General features: G+C 52.9%; 1 protein-coding gene across 16 annotated transcripts in view; it reads left to right on the top strand.

Annotated features, from left to right (window-relative positions):
• The first annotated feature begins 6,864 nt into the window (after window positions 1-6,864).
• LOC116862730 (band 4.1-like protein 1) overlaps window positions 6,865-15,213 on the top strand; it is a 119,317-nt gene continuing 110,968 nt past the window's right edge. For 4 of the 16 annotated variants that reach the window (XM_032850107.1, XM_032850105.1, XM_032850103.1 and 1 more), the window contains exon 1: window positions 6,867-6,994. The gene's annotated coding sequence lies outside the window, so the exon portion shown is untranslated. Of the gene's footprint in view, window positions 6,995-15,213 lie in introns of all 16 variants that reach the window. The other 12 variants (XM_032850115.1, XM_032850117.1, XM_032850113.1 and 9 more) reach the window with 6 other exon arrangements.

The following is a 15,213-nucleotide window of genomic DNA, read 5'->3' as shown; positions in this document are numbered from 1 at the left end:
CGGAGAGAGAGGAGGGAGCAGGCTCCCTGCTGAGCAGAGAGCCTGACGCAGGACTCGATCCCAGGGCCCTGAGATCATGACCCCAGCAGAAGGCAGCGGCTTAACCCACTGAGCCACCCAGGTGCCCTGTACTCACACTTTTATCCCCTCCCCTCTGAAGGGTGTGTCCCCTCTGCCCACCAGGCCTTACACAGTGGCTCCTACGTGTTGGCAACATTTGGGGATGAGATGAGTTGGGGGGTACCTGCTGCAACCTGGTGGCGCTCCTGGGGATGAGAGCACTTGGCCTACTTTTCCAGCCCTCTAAACTAAGCTTAGCACCTGGCACTCCTGTGACTGGGGGTTAAGCTCCGCGTGACTCACCCTGCAAGCCTTCACCTCCACTGTCACCTCAAGGCCCTGGGCTGGGGTGTATGTGCTGGTGGTGTGTGTGGGGGGCGGGGGAGGTGGGAATTCACTTTTGTCTTTCAGAAAGCCTTCCCTTTCTCTGCCCCAGGTAAAGGACCAGTAAAAGTCCTTCTCTTATGTGAGCTGGGCAAATCCCTACCCAGGAGACCTAGGAGGACGGGGGAGGCATTGGAAGGTACGGAAGAAAGAGGGAAGAAATGCTGGGTCAGAGGAGAGGAACAGAGAACCGGAAAGAACGCTGAACTGCACATGGAAAGACTTTACCAACTTGTCAGAGCGATTTAACTCAGCCTCTCTGTGGCCCCTGGTGTAAGTGGCAGACCATTCTGACCTTGCCCTCATCCCTAACTTGTCGCAAAATTACACAGTAAAATGCTAGAAGCCTTTAGGACGGCGGCCTCTCGTGCACAAAGACCTGTATTAGAATCCCCCTCATAACCTGTGCAACTGTGGGAAAATTGTGTATCTCCATGAGCCGCGGTACCCCCGTCTATAAAATGGACCTAATAATTCTAGCTTCCTCCCAGGGTGAGAAAATCATGTAAGGTACTTAGTATACAGTGCCCAGTCACAGTGGTTGTTTTCATATGAGATGATGCTACTTGCTATTTGAGGAAAAGACCACATCAGGTCTCATTAGTGAACATTAAAATGAGGGAGACAGTCTAACTTTTTCTAGAACTGGTTGCTTCCCTGAGCCAGGCATGGGGTGTGGCTCAAAGGAATGAGGAAACGGTTCCTGAGGTGACAACACACAGAACGCTGTTTGTCCTCACAGAACTTGGGAGAGGGGTACAGTGGCCAGCTGGTCCTCTCCAGAGATGAGAGGCCCTGCCCCCTACTCCCGCCCCTACAGATGCAGTCTGTGGACTGCTTGTCCTCTCCTGCTAGTCCCTTCACCCTGTCCTAGGGAGGCTGTCTCTGTAATAATAATAATAATAATAGTAATGAGAGCAAGGATACTGTTGCTTTGAAGCTTGTAAAGGCTGTCGAAATCATTATCATAGCTGTCCTTCATAATCTCGCTCCCATAAAAAGAATCCAGAATTAGAAGGAACTTGGGGATTATTCTGCACTTCAGACATGGGAAAGCTGAAATCTGAAGAAGGAAAAGGATTCACCCCGGAGCGCACCATCAGCTAAAGGCAGAGGCAGGACAAGAAGTGCAGGGCCTGACCCCCAGCACACAGGCTGTGCTCCTTTGGTGACTCCCCTGTCCTTGGTGTTTTGTTTTTTGTTTTTTTTTTTTTAAGATTTTATTTATTTATTTGACAGATGGAGATCACAAGTAGGCAGAGAGACAGGCAGCGGGGCTGGGGGGGAAGCAGGCTCCCCACTGAGCAGAGAGCCTGATATGGGGCTCCATCCCAGGACCCTGGGATCATGACCCGAGCCGAAGGCAGGGGCTTCAACCCACTGAGCCACCCAGGCGCCCTCTGTCCTTGGTTTTCCATTCTCACTGCCTTCTCTCTTCTCTCAGCTCCTGGCCCACGACCATGGCTCCTAACTGGTCCCTCCTCGTCAGTTTGCTCTGTACATACAGAACGAAAGTTATTTAGAAGCATGACCTTGATCTTGTCCTTTCCCTCCTAATAGAACTTGTCCAATTCTCAACTGGTTCCTAGTTCAGCCTCCAAATGAAGACCCAGTCTCTTTTCTGACAGAAAGTAAATCAAACGTGCCTGATTAGATAGATAATGAGGACTGGCTTTCCTACTTATATTATGTGCTGGGCAGTCCCTTCTCTCTCTCTCTCTCTTTTTTTTTTAAGATTTTATTTATTTATTTGTCAGAGAGAGTGAGCACAGGCAGACAGAGTGGCAGGCAAGGCAGAGGGAGAAGCAGGCCCCCTGCTGCTCAAGGAGCCCGATGTGGGACACAATCCCAGGACGCTGGGCTCATGACCTGAGCTGAAGGCAGCCGCTCAACCAACTGAGCCACTCAGGCGTCCCCCCTTCTCTTTTTTAAAAAAGTTTTTATTTAAATTTCGGTTGGCGAACCTATAATGTAATGTTAATTTCAGGTGTACTGTATAGTAAGTCAGCACTTCCACACAGCACCCAGCGCTCATCACAGCAGGTGTGCTCCTTTGTTCCCTTCACCCATTTCCCCCACGCCCCCACCCACCAACCCTCTGGTAACCATCAGTTAAGGGTCTGTTTCTTGTTTTGCTTTTCTCTCTCCCTCTCTCCCTCCTGCCATCTCTCTCTCCTTTGCTCGTTTATTTTGTTACTAAATTCCACCTATGACTGAAATCATGTCGTCTTTCTCTGACTAACTTATTTAGCATAATACCCTCTAGCTCCATCCACGTCATTGCAAATGGCAAGATCTCATTCATTTTTATGGTTGATTAATACTCCACGGTCTATATACACACCATGTCTTCTTTATGCATTCATCAGTCGACGGACATTTGGGCTCTTTCCATAATTTGGCTGGTGTTGATGGTGCTGTTAGGAACATGGTGGTGCATGCATCCCTGTGAATTCGTATTTTTGTATTCTTTGGGTAAATACCTGGTAGTGTGATTGCTGGGTTGTACGGTCGTTCTCTTTTTAACTTTCTGAGGACCCTCCATACTGTTTTCCAGAGTGGCTGCACCAGTTTCCATTCCCACCAACAGTGTAGGAGGGCTCCCCTTTCTCCACATCCTGTTGTTGTTTCTTGTATTGTTAATTTCAGCCATTCTGACAGGTGTGAGGTGGTAACTCATTGTAGTCTTGATTTGCATTTCCCTGATGATGAACGATGTGGAGCGTCTTCCCATGTGTCTGTTGGCCATCTGGATGTGAAGACCCAATCTCTTTGAATACATTTATTGCCAGGGAGCACATCACTCCCAAGGTTGCCCATTCCATTCTTGGATAGCTGTGACTGTTAGTGGGTTTTTTTTTTTTTTTTAAAGATTTTTATTTATTTATTTGACAGAGAGAGAGCAAACACAAGCAGGGGGGAGTGACAGAGTGGGGATAAGCAGGCTCCCCACTGAGCAAGGATTCGGATGCGGGGCTTGATCCCAGGACCCTGGGATCATGACCCGGAGTCTAAGGTGGCCGCTTAACTGACTGAGCCCCCCAGGTGCCCCTGTTAATGAGTTCTTTGTAATGAGCAGAAATTGTCCTCCCTGAGGCCCACCCGCTGGAGCCGAGTGGGATCCCTCCACATCCATTCAGTCAACAAGTTTGTAGTCACTGTTTCATATGGGCCAGGTCCTGGGTGAACTAGGTGCCCGGGGAATAGGAAGATAAATTAGACATGGATAGTGTGGCCTAAGGGTTTGCAGAAATGTTTTGTTTTGTTTATCAGAGGTGAGGTTTGGAGATAGCCACTACACCTACCCCATCCTTTCTCTTCTCCAGGCTGTTTAAATCATTCATCACACAATGGCGTTCAGGTCCTCTTTATTCTGGTCTCCTCCTCTAGACAAACTCTCATGTGACAGTGTCGATCTCAGAATGTGGGCCCCAGAGATGAGCCCTGTGGCCCAGCTGTGATCTGCCCAGGGCAGCACCAAGCTGGTCTGACCTCTGCTTTCTGTTGATACAATAATCATGTTCACTTTCCCCCCTCTTCCTTCCTTCCTTCCTTCCTTCCTTCCTTCCTTTCCTCCTTCCCTCCCTTCCTCCCTTTCTTTTTTTACAGCCACATTGCTCTGTTGAAGTTGAGGTCAACTCAAACCTTTAAGTCATTTTCACTGGAACTCTTTGTAATCTAGATTCTATCTTGGATCCGGGGTACTTGATCATTTGGAACTGTACTGCCAATATGGCAGTCACTAGCTGCATGTGGCTAATACATTTCAAGCACTTAAAATGAAATTAGGGGCGCCTGGGTGGCTCAGTGGGTTAAGCCGCTGCCTTCGGCTCGGGTCATGATCTCAGGGTCCTGGGATCGAGCCCCGCATCGGGCTCTCTGCTCAGCGGGGAGCCTGCTTCCTCCTCTCTCTCTGCCTGCCTCTCTGCCTGCTTGTGATCTCTCTCTGTAAAATGAATAAATAAAATCTTTAAAAAAAAAATAAAATGAAATTAAAATTTCAGTTTCTCAGTTGTACTAGCCATATTTCCTGTGCCTTGCAGCCACAGGTGGCTAGTCGCTATCATATCAGACAATGCACGGGTGCCTGGGTGGCTCAATCAATTAAGCATCTGACTCTTGATCTCAGCTCAGGTCTTGATCTCAAGGTGGTGAGTTCAAGTCCTGTGTTGGGTTCCACGCTGGGCCTGGAACCCACTTAAAAAAAGAAAAAGGACAACGCAGGTTTAGGACATTTCCATCATCACAGAAAGTTCTATGGGGCTGCTCTGGTTTGAACCAAAGGGCAGGAATTTACATGTATTCTGGGAGGCACCTGATCTTGTTGGTTCCAGCTCAGCCCCAAAGCCGCTGAGATCTTTTGGAAACTAATTTCGGTTTACAGAGTGTTTGCTGTCCCTTCCAGCTTCATGACAGCAGTAGATCTGATTCGCGTTTCATGCCTTCCTCGGCTTCATCTAAAAGCACTGATAAAGATGCCCAGCAGAGCAGAGAGGGCTGCAGCTGAGCCCTGCACGCGGCACTTGGCACACCAGCCCCATGTGGCAGTTATGCAGTCGCTCAACAAATTAGGCCCACATAGCAGGTTGCGTGTGGAGCACTGAGCGCATACGGGGAGACAGAGGACGGCAAGTTCAATAGCGGCCCGTTGTGGTGGATGCTCTGGGAGTTCCAGTGCCTTTCTTTGTCTCACGTTGGGGCTGCTTCTGTCTGGTCTCCAGTAGTTAAAAAGGCGGGCTGGGGAGTCAGCTTCCTGGATTTGAATCCTGGCTCTGGCGCTTTACAAGCTCTGTAATGTCTTTGTGTTTCTGTATAAATGGGGGCAAGAATAACATCTTTTGCAGTGTTATTGTGGGATTAAATGAGTTAGTACAAGGAAGGCTCTTAGAGCACTGCCTGGCATAAGTGCTCCAAACATGCTAGTTATCGTTAGTTCTTCTTATGTTTTCCTCCTGGACAAGCCACGCTCAGTCTTGCATTGGGACCTGGATTCCCTCAGTTCCGCTCTTAGTTTGTGGAAGTTCTTCAAAGTGCAAACTAAGCCTCCTCTTCTTGATTTCTTATGTTCTCAGCTGCTCATTTGGCACTTAGTTTCCTATGCTGGAGGTAAGGACCGCAGTAAAGAACTTGAATAATGGTTGGGCTTTATCTTGGCTCCATGCTGCATGGTAGAGAGACCAAGGACAAGCTTCCCATCTGCAAAAATGGGTATAATCACAGGGCTACATAGGACTACGGTCCGGGCTCAGTGAGACACCGTGTGTGAAAGAGCCTGCACTTAGTAGGTCTTTACCTTTCTTCTGAAGAAAGTAAAACCCCGGAAGTATATGAGGTTTGCTTCGCCGCCCCCTGGCTCTGATTTATTTAGTATCTAACAAAGAAGGGCAGGCTCATTATTCCTTGCACTTCTAGAGGGCCTGGCCCTGACCCTGACCCAGGAGCCCTCAGTTTCTTCATTTATGGAATGAAGACACCTAATAGGTAGCCCCATTTTCTCCTTGCTGCCCTCTCAGGCTTGCTGAACTTAGATTAATTCCTCCTTCCACAAGCCTCAGTCTGTACTCAAAGCAGGACCTGAAGGAGAGCCTGTAAGGGCTGGTGGTTATAACCCTAATTTAGAAAAGCTCTTTGCTCTGGTCGTGCGCCTGTGGAGGGTGGGCGTCGGGGGGTCCCAGAGCCAGGGGCCAGTCCTTGGAAGGCCCCCCAGAGGGTCCAGAGGTATTGCCATGGGGAGAGGGCTGGAAGGCGCCGCGGGATCTTCCGCAAGCTCGGGCTGCGGGAACAATGGGAGCGCGGCGAGGAGGCGGGTGGGCGTCGGCCAGGTCCCGGCTGGAGGTAGAGGAGGCAGGCGAGCAGGGCGCCGGGCCGTGGGGTTAGCCCGGGGCACCGGGCCGGGAGCCGAGGCGTCTTAGCCAGGAAAACCCAGGTCGGCACTGGCGGGGACCAGGGAGGAGGCGGGGGCGGGGCGCGACCCCACCGGGCTGGGACAGGGAGGGCGAAGAGGCCGGGGTGGGGTCTCCTGTCGGTCGCCCCGCCGCTCGGCTCCGGCCTCGGGGCTCCGCGGCGGCTCAGGTAGGCGCCAGGCGCGGGGCCCACGTGGGGAAGCGGGCGGCGGGCCGCGGGCGCCAGGCGGGCTCGCGGGGCTCAGCCCCCTCCTCCCCTCCCCTCCCCGGGGGCCGGCGCGGCTCCTCCCGACGCGCGGCCCCGGCGGCTCCGGCGGCTCCCGCGGCTGTGGCGGCGGCGGCGCTACCCCGGCTGCTCGCGGCTCGGCGCGGCTGCTCGCTAGCTCGCCGGTGGCGGCTGGGGCGGCCGGGATTGCCGCCGCCTCCTCGGGGGCAGCCGGCCGGGGCGGGGCGGAGGGGGGAGCCCGGTGTGGGGGGCGGGCGGGGAGGGGGCTGGGCGCCGTGGGAGGGAGAGAGGGAGCGAGCGAGCGAGCGAGCGAGCGGGGCATTTCTGCGCAGCTCGTGTGCGCCTCGGAGCCCGCCCGGGCGGCCGCCGGACGCACGGACCGAGGACCTACAGCGCCCGGAAGCCGCGCAGCCGCTGCCAGGTTAGCCGCCCGCGCCGCCCTCCTCCGGGCCCCCGCGGACCCCGCCGCGTCTGCTGTCGTGTGTGTCTGTGTGCGAGGTAATCGCCGAGGGTTCCGGGTCCGGTCCCCGGTCCTCGAGCACTGACAGGCCGGCGGACCGGCTCCTGGAGGCGAGGGGCGGGGGGTGGGGGGTGGCTGGACGCCGAGGGGCGGGGGGCGGGCGCCCCAGTCCCAAGCCCCGGGCCTCTGTTGGTGAGTCTCGGTTCTGGCGCCGGTACGTGTGGGGGGTCCACATCTCCGAGTGTTGGGTGTGAGCGCGCGTGTGCCCGTGGGTCTGTGCAAGTGGTTGTGGTTGCTGTGTGTGTACGCGCGCGCGTGTGCGCTGGGTGTGCATCTGTGTGTGTGTGAGGGGTGTGCGCTGTGGGTCTCCGTGCGTCTGGACTGGGTGGTGTGTGTGTATCTGGGTGAGGGTGTGTGTGTCTGCGTGTGTCTCTTCGTGAATGTGTCTATTAGAGGGTGTGTCCGAATATGTAGCTGAGTGTGTGTACATCTGGATGAGGGTGTGTGCCAGTGCCTTCGCTTGTGGCTGGAGCCTGTGGCGGTGTGTGTGCGCGTGTGCGTGTGTCGCCGTGTGAGCGCCAGTGTGATTCCCCGTGTGTGCGCGTGTGAGGGCGGGTGTGCACCCGCGTAGCCCCCGTGTGCGTGTGCGCGGCTTTGTCTCCGCACTGCCGGGAGGAAGGGGTGGAGGCGGCGGCCGAGGCGCTGTAGTCCCGGGGAACTGGACACCTGGTCAGGGTGGTGGGTGGCCGCGGTGGCGGGAGGGTCCCCGCCAGGCGGAGAGTCTCCGCTGGCAGGTGGGCGGCCACACCCCAGGGGACAGAAGGAGCTGGGCTGCGGGTGCAGCCCGAGCTCCGGGGCCAAGCGGGAGTGGAGGGCGTGTCCTGCCTGAAGCCCGTGTGTGTGTGGGCACGCGTGTGCGTGTGTGTGCATGTGGGTGTGGGGTGGTGGTGGAGGCAACAGCGGTCCTCAGGCTGGTGACCCAGGCGGTTCAGGGATCCATTTCCTGTTGCTGCGCAGGGACAGTGGCCCAGAGTCCGACTGGGCTTGGCCAGGTCAGCCTCACTCCCACCCTCACCGTCTCTAGCTTTCAGGGCTAGAGCCGCACCTTAGGTGCCCTGAAAGGAGGGAGGACCACTCTCCTAAAGGGCCAGAGCCCATGCAGGAATACCCCCACCCCTCAGGAGACCCCTACTGTGATGGGAGATCTCTGGGTGTGTGTGTACCCCTGTCCCCATGCACTGCCGCCCTGCCTGCGTTCCTAGATTTGCGGTCTGTCTGCATGTGTGTCTCTCTGTGTTTTTCTTGTATGTTTGGGTGCATAGGTATGTTTTTATGAGTGAACAATGAATAATGTATTTTGATGTATATCTGTATGTGTTTTTATAAGTTTTATTTGTTTTTATGTATATATAGCTGTTTGTATATTAGTGAGTCTGTGCATGTGGGTTTGCAAGAGAAGTGGCATTTTGTTGCCAACTAGTATAGGAGAGAAAAATTTTGTCCAGGGCCACTCTAATATAGAAAAACTGGGTGAAAATGTGGTTTGGAAATTTAGCCCTTGGTTTTGTGGGTTTCAGATGCTAGTACTGAAATGTGGGTAGGTTGGGGGTAGACCGGATGCAAGGATGGAAAGAAACTGAGACTCTTCTAGGACGAAGGAATTGTTCTGGAAGAAGGACATCCAAGTACAAGAATTCTTCCTCCACTTCCAGTTTTTCCTCCCTATTACTTCACCTCCCCCTCTGCTGCTTGGCTTGCCAGGATAAAGTGCACAGGATTTGGAGTGTAAAGGGAGGGAGCTGGGAATGTAAAAGGAAGGAGGGTGGATGGGTGATAGGATTGGGGGCCAAGAGCAGATTTCTGCAATTCTGAAAATGTTTCTGGCAGCAGAAGCTGGGGAAAGCTGAGCTTGCTGTCCCCTTCCCTGATTCTCCCTTTCCCAAGAAAGGAGAGACTCTGGCATGGAGCTCAGGAGCCCTGGAGTCTCCAGGGGTCTCCTTTGGACTTTGGTCAAACCCTTTTGTGTTTATCTGTTTGCTCAGCACATTTGTATTGCTTCTTGTGTAGGAGTCTAAACCCCCCAAGCCTCAGTTTCCCTTGGCTGAGCAGCTAGTAGGTAGATTCTGAGACTCCTTTGGAATCCCAGAGCTCATGGTTACCCAGATTTAGGAATCTACCTTTCTAGCCCCCAAGGATCCTGGCCGTGCCCCTTTGCCCCCATACACTCTGATCTAGAGTGGCATTTCTCAAAGTCTGGTCATCCTACCACCAGCAGCATGGTCCCCTGGGATCTTGTTAGAAATGCAAATATTGGGGGCTCCAGTCAGACCTACTGAATCAATAATAACTCTGGGGGTGGAGCCCAGCAGTCTGTGTGTTAACAAACACAGGTGATTCTCTTGCCCTTGAGCTCAAGAGAGGTGCCAAAAAGAAACTGGAACCTCCTATAGGTTGAAACACTGGGACCCACTGCCCATCATACTGACATAGCCATGCAGCCCTAGTCTGGGAGTGGGAGTTCTGGTTTCAAGTCTCAGGTCTTTCCTGTGATCTTGGACAAATCGCTCCTTCACCGAATAATGTAATAACTCAATGACAGTGTCTGGTCTTGGCCAGGTTTTGAGCGACGGGTTTCCCTCCTCTGCTCAGTTCACCACTCCTTACTTTGACCTATAAGACCTACAGGATCTAGTCCCTGCCCCCTCCTCTGGAAACCAGCTATTCCAGCCTTCTTCCAGATCATCCACGCACCGTGAGCTCTCTGGCCTTTGGGATTTTGCACATGCTGTTCCTTCTGTCTAGCACACTTGTCCCTTGCTTCTTACCTTGATTAATTCACATTCTTCAGATTTCAGCTCAAGAGTGACTTGCTCAAGGGCGCCTTCTCCAGCTCCCTAGAATAAGTTTTTCTTGTTACATGTTCTTAGAGCTCCCTGGAGTCCACAGTGCTTATGGGAATTTGTAGTTATACTTGAACTTGTTAGTTGTTTGTCCATCTCCCCTCACTGAAGTGTGGATACTATCTGGGCAGGAACTTGCTTATCATTCTTTCTAGTGCCCCCACACAGTGCCCAGCTTATGATTGGTGTTCACTAAATTTGTTGAAGTGGATGACTTTATATAATGGGAGATGGTACTAAGTGACACCCAAAGTGTCCTCTCCAGCCCTGACACTGTAATACCAAAGCAGACCTCACACTTTTAAAAAAAAATCTTCTAAAAAAAATTTTATTTATTTATTTGAAAGAGATCACAAGTAGGCAGAGAGGCAGGCAGGGGGAGAGGAAGGGAAGCAGGCTCCCTGCTGAGCAGAGATGATCCCAGGACCCAGAGATCATGACTTGAGCTGAAGGCAGAGGCTTTAACCCACTGAGCCACCTGGGCACCCCAGAAGTATATTTATCTGTCTTATTTACTGCTTCATCTCCTGGCCATCAATGCACCCCCATGGTCGGTCTGGGCCAGTGCCTGGCTGTGCTCTAGGGGAGGCAGGAGAAAGCTCTTTAGGACATACAGCCTAGCAAGTCATCTGTGTCCTCCTGGAATAGGATCCTGCAAGAAAGAGAAGAGAAAGAACACTGGATAAGGATTCTAAAGATCTGGGTCTGTGCCTTGTTTGTGGGCGAGTCACTTCCCCCCCCCCCCTTTTTTTTTTTTTTTTGCTTGTTTCCTCTTCTGTAAAATGAGGGTATTAGGATGGATGGTGTACCTAATACTGGTTACAAGCCCCGGCTCTAGAGTCATCCAGACATTGCCCCGTGCTCATTGGGTGGACTTGGGCAAGGGAATTCATCTCTTCAGCTCCTCTCCTGTAAAACAGGACGAATGATAGTAACTGTTCCATAGGATTGTTCTGAAAATGAAATGAGATGACATACATGGAATGCCTCACACATAGTAACCATTTGCTAAGTGTGAGCAATTGTTACTATTATGGCTACTTGGCAATTCAGTTGGCTCTTGAATGCCTAGGCCTCCAGAAACGGCAATGAATCCCACAGTGTTCACGGGCTGGGTGTAGGGGCAGACATGTGCGGTATACAAGGTATCCGAATGAGGGTGTTCAGGGAGGAAGAGGCTTTACAAAGAAAAGAGATGGTGTTTGGGCTGGATTTATCTTCCGGGTAGTTAGGGCAGCATGTGCAAAGGTACCAGGGCTGATGAGGGGAATTAGGGGAATTTTGAATAGTTCTATGTGGTTGGAGCTGCAGGTGATGAGTGGTGGGGACAGGTGGGGTGATTGGCCAGAAGTAAGGCGGGAGAGGAAGTCCGGGGCCAGATCAGGGCCGGGCTGACGAGCTGGAGTTCTACAGGTGGTGGGGAGCTAGGGAAGAGGATTAAGCTAGCCTGGGAAGAATCAGATTTGCATTTCAAAAACACAGCTCTCCAGGTGGTGATAAGAGGACGGCCTGGGTAGGGGAGGGGGCTCTGTTGACTTGGAAACTGGGCTCAGGGGGTGGTTAGAGACATAGAATGAGAAGCACAGGTGGTGGACTTGAGGCCAGCTGGGGTCAGGGAGGCAAAGGAGAGATAAGAGTGACCTCTCACAGGCCCTCAGACCCCTAACCTCCAAGGCTACCTCGTGAGTGGGAATCTGAAAGCAAGAATCCTGGCTCTGTGGCCCGGTGGAGTCGCAGTGTATGACTTTGCCAGGGCCATTTAACGGAGTACTGCGATCTGGGTGGCTTAAAAAAGCAGTCATTTATTCCCTCACAGTTCTGGAGACAGAAGTCAGAAATCAAGGTGTGTCAGCAAGGTTGGTTCCTTCTGAGGGTTCTGTGGAGGAGTCTGTCGTCCTACGCCTCTCTCGTCGCTCCTGCTGGTTGCCCCCAATCCTTGGTGTTCCTTGGTCTGTGGCTGCCTCTGCCTCTGTTGTCACGTACTTTTCTCCCCCTTTCTCCCTGTGTGTCTTGTGTCATCTCCTCTTCTTGTAAGGACACCAGTCATATCGGATTTGGGACCCACCCGAATCCAGTGTGACCTCATTTTATTTTAACTAATTACATCTGCAAAGACTTTTTCCAAATAAGCTCACATTCTGAGGTTCTAAGTAGACATGAATTTGGCAGGCAGGGGACACCTTTCAACCCAGTACATTCAGGAAGATGGCAAAGAGTGCAAATCTGGAGTCCTGCAAGCCCGGGTGCAAATCCAGACTTTGCGACGGAGCAGCAGGAGCTCAGAAGAAGCGAGTTACTTGTTCTCAGCCTCAGTTGCCTCTCCTGTGAAATGGGGACAGTAGCCTCTGCAGTGGCTGGCTGCGGTGGTCACACGTGGTCTGGATGACAGGTGTGAGCAAGCCCGGTGGTGGCCCTAGTCGGCAGCCCAGAATGATCACTTCCTCTCCAGTGCCCCCTGCCCTGCACTTCACAGCTGGGATGCGTCCCTCAGCTCTTGGTTCACTTCCTCATCTGCCCGATGTGAATAAGCATCACCGGCTCTATCTACTTCACCAGGCTGTGAGTCCCAGGGCAGAAGGAGAAAGCTCTTTGTAAGTTGCTTCAGAGTTTGTTGCTGGGCTTTTCACTGATAATCGTCATCAGCATAATAAGCCTTGGCCATTGCCAAGTGCACTGCATTCCCAGAACGCCCGGCCCAGCCCACTCCTCTCCCGGGGCAAGTCCTCTGTCTCCACCGCCCTCCCCCCCCCCCCCCCCCCCCGCCCCTCGTGTGCTCGCAGGGATCCCTCGAAGCACAGCTGCTCTCCGTGAGGAGGACCTTAGCAATGGTCCCTACTCTTCGTTGCCCTCATTAGCCAAAGAAGGGAAATGTGCTCTGAGAGAAAGTGACACCCCGAAGGTCACACAGCTGGTCACACCTTGCCTGGCCTGTGGCTCTTGTTTGTGGTCTGAATGGCACTAGGCCCCCCACACCCCAGTTGCAATGTTGGCCCCAGGCGCAGGATTGTGGGGCAGGTGGAGGCCTGGAGAGGGCCATGTGCCGGGCTCAGATGGGAGCCTGCGGGAAGAGTCTTGCTGAGTCAGGGTCAGAGGGGGCTCTCGGAGGCCCGAGTGAGCAGGCAGTGCCTCTACGGGCTGAATGGACAGGTTCTTTGTCCTCCGCCTGGCTCGGGCCATCTCTGCTTGCTCCAGCAGGGCGGAGGCCACCGCAGGCAGGCGGGCAGCAGCAACGTGGGGAGCCAGAGCCTGGAGGTAACCCAAGGCTTCAATGTCCCCATTGACAGCCAGGGCTGTGCTTCTCTGCAGGCTGTGTCCCTCTAAGCCTTGTCCTGGCAGGCGTAGGGAAGGCTCTGGAAAGGAGAGAAGGCTTATCCTGTCTTGGCAATTGCCCTGAAGTCATCTTCTTTTTCCCCAAACTGGGGGAGCCAGGCCTCTCTTCACCCCTTGATTTTCCTTACCCTCCTCCCTCCTTTTATTTTCTCTCACTCCCCTGTCCTGCCTCCCCCTCCCCCTCTCCTCATAGTCTCTCCAGATTAGAGGTCTAAAGATAAAGCCTCCAGACCCAGTGCAAGGGGCGTGGTTTTGGGGTTGCTTGGGGCCACTTATGCATTAGGAAGCCTGGAGTCTTTCTCTTCAGAGGCTCGTTCCGGTGACTGATAAACAGCCACTTACGTTATTGGCTTACCATGTGCCAGGCCCCGTGCTAAGCGCGTTACATGCCTTATGTCTGTTAATCCTTGCAACTACCCAGTGAGGCAGAGATTAGATCCCCATTTTATTAAAGGAGGTTAAATAACTTGCCCAAGGCCTACCCAGCCCTCCGCCAGCAAGTGGCACAGCTGGGGTTTAAATCTAGATCTATCCAAAGCCCATGGGTACTCCCGAATCATTCCCATACTGCCCTGGATGGGACAGTCAAGAGTGTTCACAGAAGATGTGCACCTGCTCAAATTCAGTGAACAAATTCTTAGCTCAGAGAGCAGGGTCTCCAGTCCAGGTCTCCTGCCTCCCAGCCTGCGTGGTCACTTCATTCAGGGATGGCCTTCCTAAAGTGTCAACCCTGGGGCTGGCCTGGCCTCTGAGCCCATCTGGTTCTAGGTGGTGCCCACCTGTGGGACAGACCTGCATCAGGCAGGTCTGTAGGTGCTTGACTTTTTTCCCCCGTGATACTGTGTGGTCATTGATCACCTTAGTTTTTCATTGATTATCATGAGTCTTCTAGGTAAAGAAGCTTATTATCTGCAAAGAATGATAGCTTTGTCTCCTTGAAAGGATGCCTGGAGATCCTCTATCAGGCTCTGTGATGTGGAGGGGAGGGAAGCAGAGGCTGGAGCCAGGAAGCTCAGATTTGGAGAACATTCATGCTAGAAAGGAAAAGGAAGGAAGCCAGAGCTGGCTAAGAGCCAGAGCAAGACAGTCTGGAGAGAGGAAAGGAGCCTCCAGGCTGGGGCTGATAGGGAACCTCTTGGCCCAAGTTCAGCCCTGGAGCCCAGACTCTCTTCTAGGTAGGGCTGCTTGATCTCAGGATGTCACTTCCAAACCTGGGCAGCTGCGGTCAGCTTGCTGGGCCTCTACCCACCCCCATCATGACCATGACCGTGACCATGGTCAGCTTGAGCAGGTGCCTCAACCAGAAGGAACTTTGATTAATGAACAGTGGCTTTAAGCCTTGGAGCCACCAAGCCCTCTCATAGGCGAGGAAGCAGAAGTTCAATATGTGCAACAGCTAAAAGGAGAGTAGCTCAGCTTCCGAGGTTTCTCTAAGGCAGGGCTTCTCAAAATGTGCTCCCCCAGAAGTAGCAAAATAGAGCTTGCTTTAAAAAAAAAAAAATGCCATCTTCCAATATTCACCCAGAGATTCAAACTCAGCTGCTTCCTGGGAGGGTGGGATCCATGGTGGGGACTTGGAATCAACCTGTTTTAACAGGTTCCTTGTCAAGGTGACTGTGACACCAAGGGTTCTCAGATTGCCCTTGGAGAATGTTGGTCTCAAGTGTTCATGAACTTCTGAAGCTGTAATGCACAGTTGTGAGAGTATGCCTTGATCTTGGGAAAGGCTCCATAGGCACCATGGGTGTTCTTGAGTCACGAGCCGTCTTTAGGGTTGTTTTATAGAGTGGGAGCCTAATGACTGGAGAAGGGTCACTGGGAGTTCATGACAGAGTCAGGAGGTGCAGGCAGATCTCTCCTACCCCCCAGCACATTGCTGGTTTTAAGTGAAGATGCTTAGAGACTGTGGGCCACTTCCTTCCCATGTTTGGGCCTCAGTTTTCCCTGCTG

The sequence above is a fragment of the Lontra canadensis genome, unplaced genomic scaffold (assembly GCF_010015895.1).
Source record: "Lontra canadensis isolate GAN:19392208 unplaced genomic scaffold, GSC_riverotter_1.0 scaffold312, whole genome shotgun sequence".
NCBI classification, from domain to species: Eukaryota; Metazoa; Chordata; class Mammalia; order Carnivora; family Mustelidae; genus Lontra; species Lontra canadensis.
This window is presented reverse-complemented; position numbering and strand designations above follow the sequence as displayed.